This window comes from Cheilinus undulatus, linkage group 14, assembly GCF_018320785.1.
Source record: "Cheilinus undulatus linkage group 14, ASM1832078v1, whole genome shotgun sequence".
NCBI lineage: Eukaryota > Metazoa > Chordata > Actinopteri > Labriformes > Labridae > Cheilinus > Cheilinus undulatus.
In genome coordinates, this window is record NC_054878.1 from 34829798 (window position 1) to 34837453 (window position 7656).

Here is a 7656-nt window from a genome sequence, read left to right on the forward strand (position 1 = left end):
ACTTAAACTTGCACCAGAGTATTTTATACAGTGATTTTGGCTCTTATGAAAACATAAGAGCATGTGTACGACATGTTGAAGCATACAGTACATGACCCGCAAAAGGTGTACAGTTTTCAGATATTTAAAAGAAATTATCTTAATTGCTGAGGTTCATCTGTAGTATGTAGTGTTGAAGCATCCTAGATTTATTTAATGAGAGGTTTACTTTTTGATGTTGTAAATCTACAACTTAAATCACTTCAACTTATATATGGCTCAATTTTCCTGTCCATCTATATCAGCTACAAATATCAGTGCTGCTTTTATAGCTTACAAATAATCTGTATCCATTATGAAATATGAATATTGAACCTCTAATTCTGTCAAACAAGTCTCTCCTGTTTATTAATGATGATAAATAGAAAATATGATATCTGTGTTAATATAGTAATGTTAAAGATAATGTAATAAGTGCTTTTTAATTTTATGTGATGCAAAATAATTCTGTTTAAATTTCCGGTATCAGCAGAATAAAATTACAAATTCCGTAATGTCAGTGATTTATTTAGGAGAAAAACAGTAAAATGTATCATTTTAAGTGTGGTTTATTAGGGTCGAACATTAGTATAGAGGAAACTACTGAACCTTAAAACAACTTTCCAAACAAAAAACACATGCCATTTGCAGCGACAAAGATAAAGTTATCACAAAATAAAAGTAAATAATTTATTATTCAGGACAAAAATGTCCCGATTTAAAACCGGGGGGTAAAATGTACTACTTTGTTCTTTAATTATAACTAATATAAGACATTTAGATTAAGATTTAACGTTAAGATCAGAAACATTAATACCCCTTTTCTTCTAATTGTGGAGCTCCCTTAAGGCATCATGGCAGGCTTTGCCTGTGAATAACATGGTCAAACCTATCCCTGGAATTATATTCTGTCCTACCTTCACAAATGCTGTAAGACAAACGAATGAATGTGAAGATAAACCCCCTACAGGTTATTCTATGTCCCCACCAATGTGAGGAAAAATGTCAATGGCATCCAGATAATAGCTAGCTTAATGCACCACACAACGGTTAACGGTTAACTGAAGTCAAATTTCTCACCTCGGCACGTTAGCAAGAGAAGCTGCAGTTGGTAAAAAAATGTATAGTTCTTCTCTTCTTAAAGTAACCTTTGGTTGTACCTATAATTTCCTTAAGAGCGTTTAAAAACGCACACGTATCTACTTCCAACTTTAACAAAAACAACAATAACAACAGAGGACAGCGGTTGATGGAAATACCGTTTGGTTCTTTCTGAGCTACCAATAATAAAACATCTTCCGCTTATAATTTCACAATAAATCAACCATAAAACATATATTGAGGTGTGGTCCCGTTTTTTATTGAATCGACACTTTAAAGTTGTTTGCACATGCCTTGATATTTATTTTATATGATCTTTGATTGTAATTCGAGTCTACGTCTCCTCGCATGGTACAACTTTTTTTCCAATTACAGAGGCTATGCTTTTATTTTGAAGGCTGAGTTTCAGAGGGTCAGTCGCTCTTTGTAGTTCCAAATAATGACCACACGGAGGCAGCAGAGCATTCATCTGGTGTTGAGCGCTGCACTAAAAGAGTGGAGCTTCTATCACTGTTATTAAGGATGCTGAGACTTGTTTAAATGTTTCTGTGATTTAATAATCACTTTAAAATGTCATAAGTCAGTTTTACAGAAGTAGTTAGGTCTTTTAAGGGTAAACATTGTACTGAGCACTTTAAACAGGCAAGGGATGCCAAAAAGGACAAGACATAAAATACCATGTATGTATTTACCTGTTTTATGTGCTTAGTTGTCAATAAAAAAACAAACAAACAAACAAACAAAAAAATGATCCTTTATTTTCTAAATTTTTCATGTCAAAAATTTTTTTCTGTGGGGCATAGATTGCCTAGTGGTTAGGTTGCACCCCATGTACTTGGCCCGGGTTCAAGTCTATCCTGCAGCTTCTTTCCCATTTCCAATCACTCAGCAACTCTATTCACTGTCCTCCACTATAAATACAGGCATAAAGCCCAAAAATAAATCTTAAAAACATTTATTTTGTTGCAGAGAATCACATAAATCAGCTCAAGTGGCCAGGGAAATGTAAAATGAATCAGAAAAAAGTGGGAAAAAAGAGTTTACAGTGATTAATATTGTGCTATGAAGCATGGGCAGAGGCTACCACAGTCCAACAAATCTATATGCAGCACTGCACAAACAATAAACAAAACTGAAATTAAGTTTATAGCAAAGATCAATAAAACCAAGACATAACTGTACCATGTGATATAGTACACATCCAAATTGAATGGATAAGTGAAACAGAAAACCCTAGAGGTCCATAAAGACCCCCATTCTGTCCTCCTCCACCTTTCTGGCCCACTGTTTTTTTGCTTTCACATGAATGCCTCGTGTACTTTTCCTCCCATTTCATATGTCTTCACCAGATTGCTCAAAGAAACTCAAATCCTCCCCCAAGTTCAGTGACAGAGAGCCAAAAACAAAAACACAAGCAATGTCCAAAAATACCACAGACTGCATCTGGTGCCTGATCATGTTTGTGTGCTCTGATCAGCCAGGAAAGCAGCCATCAGTAACATCCATCTGGCGCTCTATTGCTGCAGTTGGCATATAGAGGCAGCTCTGCCTCCTAAAAGCCTGTCTTGTTTCTTATTCTATTCCTTCCTTTGATAATTTGCTTAATGGGAGGAAATAAAAAAGAATATCGGAGGGGATTCAAAGTCTAACTTTGTCAAAGAAACCACAACTTCTTCCTCTGTTCTTAAATTATGCCAAAAATTCCCTGCTTTTCTTAAAATTGTAAATGGTTTCTCCTGATTTCCGAGCAAAGGCCCTTTGAAAGCATCATCTCAGTTGATTCATTTGCTGCCAACTTTCACAGACAAGTCTAACAATCATCACCCAGCTGCCTTTTCTTTACTATGTTTTTGATGTTCAAAGAATATGAAAAGACTTGCATGGTGGAAGTGCAAAAATTGAGACATATTTATCATGTAATTCATTCCTGTATATTTGAGAGGATTTAAAAGGCCTACTTCACTGACTTTCCAGAGTGAGAATAGTGCCAGTGCAGATGCTTTAAAAAAACACTCTTGTGTGAAGCTTTTGTGCCTACATACAAGGTTTTGCAAAGTCTGATTAATGGCCTCAAGAGAACGCTAGAGTAGAATGAAATGTCCAAGCAGGTTCTAACATATAACTAAAAAAATACAAACTGCAACTGCTGCAGCAGTGGTACAGCAGCGGGTCAAGAAGAAGGGCTGGAGTGTTTCCTGTGGTAGTGGGATTCACAGAAATTATTTAAGTAAGAGATGAACATAAGACCAAATGGCTTTGACCTTCAACCTCCAAAATCTAACCAGTTTCGTCCTTGAGTGAGAATTGACATTTATGTAAAGTAATGCCATTAAATTCAAATACATATACTTTAATACCGAGTTGGCCTCTCTTTGCAGCCATAACCACCTCCACTCTTCTTGGAAGGCTTTCCACAAGATTTTGGAGTGTTTCTGTGGGAATGTGAGCCCATTCATTCTGTTGAGCATTCATGAAGTCAGGCACTGATCTTGGACAAAAGGACTGACTTACAAACTCTGTTCTAGTTCATCCTAAAGGTCCTTGATGCGGTTCAGGTTGGGGTTATGTACAAGCCAGTCCAGATTGTCCACATCATAATCATCAAACCATGTCCTTATAGTCCTTGCTTTGTTCACTGGAGCACAGTCATGCTGGAATAGAAAAGGGCCTTCCCCAAACTGCTGCAACAAAGTTGGAAGCATAGCATTGTCCGAAATGTCTTGGTGTGCTGAAGAAATAAGACTGCCTTTCAGTAGAGATAAGGTGCCTAGGCCAAACACTGAAAACAGCCCCTTACCATTATCCCTTCTCCACCAACTTCACAGTTGGCACAGTGCAGTCAGGCAGGTAACATTCTACTGGCATCTGCCAAATGCAGATTTGCCCATCTGACAAACAGAGAAGCTTGATTCATCACTCCACAGAAAACATTTCCACTGGTCCACAATCCAGTGTCAGTGAGCTTTATGTCACTCCATCTGACACTTGGCACTGGACTTGGTGATTTGAGGCATACATGCAGCTGCTCAGCCATGGAAACCTATTCAGTGAAGCTCCTGCTGCAGAGTTTTTGTGTTTGCATTAATGCCAGTGGACATTGGGAACTCTTTTATGACATCAGAAGGATGTTGTCAACTTTTTATGTGCCTTAGTAGTTTTTGACCCCACTCTGTGATTTTACTTAGTCTTCTGCTTCCTGGCTGAGTTGCTGTTGTTCCTAAATGCTTCCACTTTCTGAAATTGAATGAACTGTCTTATTGCAAAGATGACATCATTGAAGTCACCGAGCTCTTCAGAACAACCCATGTTGTTTCACCAGAGTTTGCAAATGGAGACTGCATGGCTAGGTGCTTGATTTTATGCACCTGTGACAACAAATCTGATTAAAACACCTGACTTCAATAATTAACAGGTGTGGCCCAATAATTCTGTCCATACAGTGTATTACAAATTAGGCATTATATTGCCTGGTACTTGTATACGGACAACAAGAAACACCCACATTATCTCTGACCTCAGCTATTACCAGCATGTAGGTTTAAATATCAGGGTAGAAAGACTACCATATACATGCCAGACAATGCTTTGTACATTTCATGCCAAATCTGAGGAGTAACCTATCTGTATTAATGGCAAAATTAATTGATGAATGATAATTACAGTTGGCTGATAACTGAGAAAGTGTGTACTCACACTGTTCTGAGCCAGTTCCCCAACTTCAGGACTTTTATTTCTGACTGCTCCTGTCAGCATCTGTGAGCACCATGCTAACAGCAGGCACGCATATTTGACGACATGAAGATATAAATAAGCAGGGAAAATCTGCTAACTTCCAGCTGACAGGAAATATATTTTATTATTTACAGTAGCTCGTTAGTTGTGTTTATTGTCAGTTGGTTGTGTTTACTGGTGATGCCGTGTGCGTGCATGAACTTGCTAGAATGTTTTTTGTCTGTGTTTGTATTTGAGCCATTCAAAAGAGACAACTAAAATTAATGGAGGCTGGTTTGTACAGTGTGAACATATGAAATCTGAGCATTGGCCATGGTTCATTCTCAGCCCAGTGTGAGCTGACAATTCATCAGGATTTTTATAGATTCATCTGGAAAATCCCAGTGTCTGCCTGGCATTTAAAATAAAAAAGGATGAGAATTTTTGAGACAAATACTTACACATGTAGAGGACAAGATCAGGACAGAGAGATGTTATTTTGACCACATGGACTGCATGCAACTTTTCTCTGCCACAGGCCTATACTAGTAAATATGTAGTGGCTGAAACACATATTTTATGTGTAATCGCGTCTGCTGCACCTTTTTAAGTTAAAGAAGTGAGATGGTACTTTAATCCCAGGTCAAAAAAGGCCAATCATTTTTAACTATACATACAAACACTGAGGATGACTCTGTTAAGAGTGAGCAGTGTAACTACAGGACAGACTGTTCAGCCTACCTGAGCCTGTTCAAAGATTAGCATAGATCAGAGCGATAGAGACCAGGCTTCAGCAGGAGGTTCACACAGAGTTACTGTCCTTGAATGAAGATAAAAGAGTGTAAAGGCAGGTCAACCTCATATCTGGATTACTGTAATCATGATAACAGAACTCTGCAGCATTCAAGATCTGATGGAAAAAACATGGATGCATTAAGAAAGAATGATGTTACATTTATGTTATTTGAACAGACAGCACTTGTGCTCATTTAAATGTTTACAGTCAGGCTTATACAAGTCCCTGTTCAAATGTACAAAGGATTAACATGTTTGCTCCATTTAAGATAAAGTTAAGTTTAACTGAGTAGACCACAAGGATTGCGGTGGCAAAAAAATCTGGTTGTTTGTTTTCATAACTTCTATGCCCTTCCTTTTGACCATCCATCACCTCTCTAATCAGATAGAGATAAGAGACAGTTCAGTTTACAACAGTGAAGATTCACACTTATGTAAAAGAAGATGCTTATCCAGCTGTGTTTTTGTGATGACAATATAAAAGTATGAAGTGACCATGTCAGCTTAATGCAAAATCTCTCTCTTTTTTTTAAGATTTATTTTGGGCATTTTTGCGCCTTTATTTGATAGATGAGGACTGTGGATAGAGTTGGAAACAGGGACAAGAGTGGGGTAGAGACAAGGGTAAAGGGTCTCAGGCTAGATTCGAACCCAGGCTGTCCGCGTACATGGGGCGCGCCTTAACCACTAGGCCACCTGCACCCCTGCAAAGTCTCTTTAAACAATTATATCATTAATATATTATAATTACTCTGTAAAAGCTAATCAGAAATCAGAGAGTTTAAAAGGAGTTGAGGGTCTACAGAACTACCATAATAGACTCCTACAGCCCATACTGTAATATGCAGTGCTCATATCTCAGGCATATTCCTCACATTCATTCAATGCTTTTCTAACTGGTAAATGATCCTATAAGGGTGTGTTTTTAAAATTAATGTAGAAATGTTTTGCAATTTAACACACTTGTATGTGATTCATCTGAAATGAACTACTCACTGCTAATTAGTAAGATAATCTTTCCTCTTACGCTGTGTAAGCCTTTGTTTAAACCAGCGTCTAACAGTTAAGCAATCAGTCTACAGAGTGGCGTGATTCCTGACCTTATATTTATTGCTGCAGTGAAGAGGTCAAGTCTACATGCCAAGGACTTCTGTATCAGGGGTTAGAGGATTATTTGGAAAGGACACACTGGCATTTAGACCTTTAAAACTACACTATTCTGTGTTTAATACACAGTCCCACATAAAGCAAATCTTCATCTTGAGCTTCAAGCGTTGTTTCTTAATCAATGATATCAAAGAGCAGGGCAGATTTTGCAGGACAGCCCAATAGTTTCCAGGCATTATACCAAGCTAAACCAACATAAAATGAGATTCTGCTGGCTCCTTATCTATAACACAGATACTAGGGTTGGTTTTCACTTGCCAAAATTAGCATGATATTTCCAGAATGTGGCAAGGAAATACAAAACTGAAGTAATCCCGAATCACATATTTGACAACATTTCTTTTCTAGATGTTGGTTCAAGCTTCAAAGTCATAAATCAAAAGATCTATAGAATACAATCAAAGCAAAAACTCTGATTAAAAATGGAGATTAAATATATTGCTGCAGAAAACAAAACAAGGCTTGTGTAAGTATAGGTATGATGTGTAGAGTGGCTGTTTTTATGTTTCCAGGTAAACCAGAAGAGTACAGGCTTGATCTTCATATGAAGAAACATTATTGATCATTTCCTGTCTTTGCAACTCTAGATGTCTTATTATGATTTTATCATCTCAGTAAACTGTTATCAGGGTTACTGTAGACATTCTTTATGTTACAGATAGCAATGCTGAGTAGAAAGTCAAAACTAAAAATCAGTTGTGTTCAAGTACTGTTGACTCTAATATCCTCGGAAGTTTTTCATAGTGCTGCTTTTCTACTAAAAAAAAAACAAAAAAAAAAACTACCAGCCCATTTTTGCCCATTTTTTTTAGGAAACTTGGTAAGAAGATGCAGCATTAGCAAGGACAGAACACTTTTAAGTTT

At 37.3% G+C, this 7656-nt stretch overlaps 1 protein-coding gene across 5 annotated transcripts in view; it reads right to left on the reverse strand.

Annotated features, from left to right (window-relative positions):
- LOC121520966 (protein yippee-like 5) overlaps positions 1–7656 on the reverse strand; it is a 29362-nt gene that overhangs the window by 3026 nt on the left and 18680 nt on the right. The window contains exon 1 of one of the 5 annotated variants that reach the window (XM_041804605.1): positions 1099–1285. The exons of the other annotated variants lie outside the window; for them this stretch is intronic. The gene's annotated coding sequence lies outside the window, so the exon portion shown is untranslated. Of the gene's footprint in view, positions 1–1098; positions 1286–7656 lie in introns of those variants that run through there. 5 annotated transcript variants of the gene reach the window in all.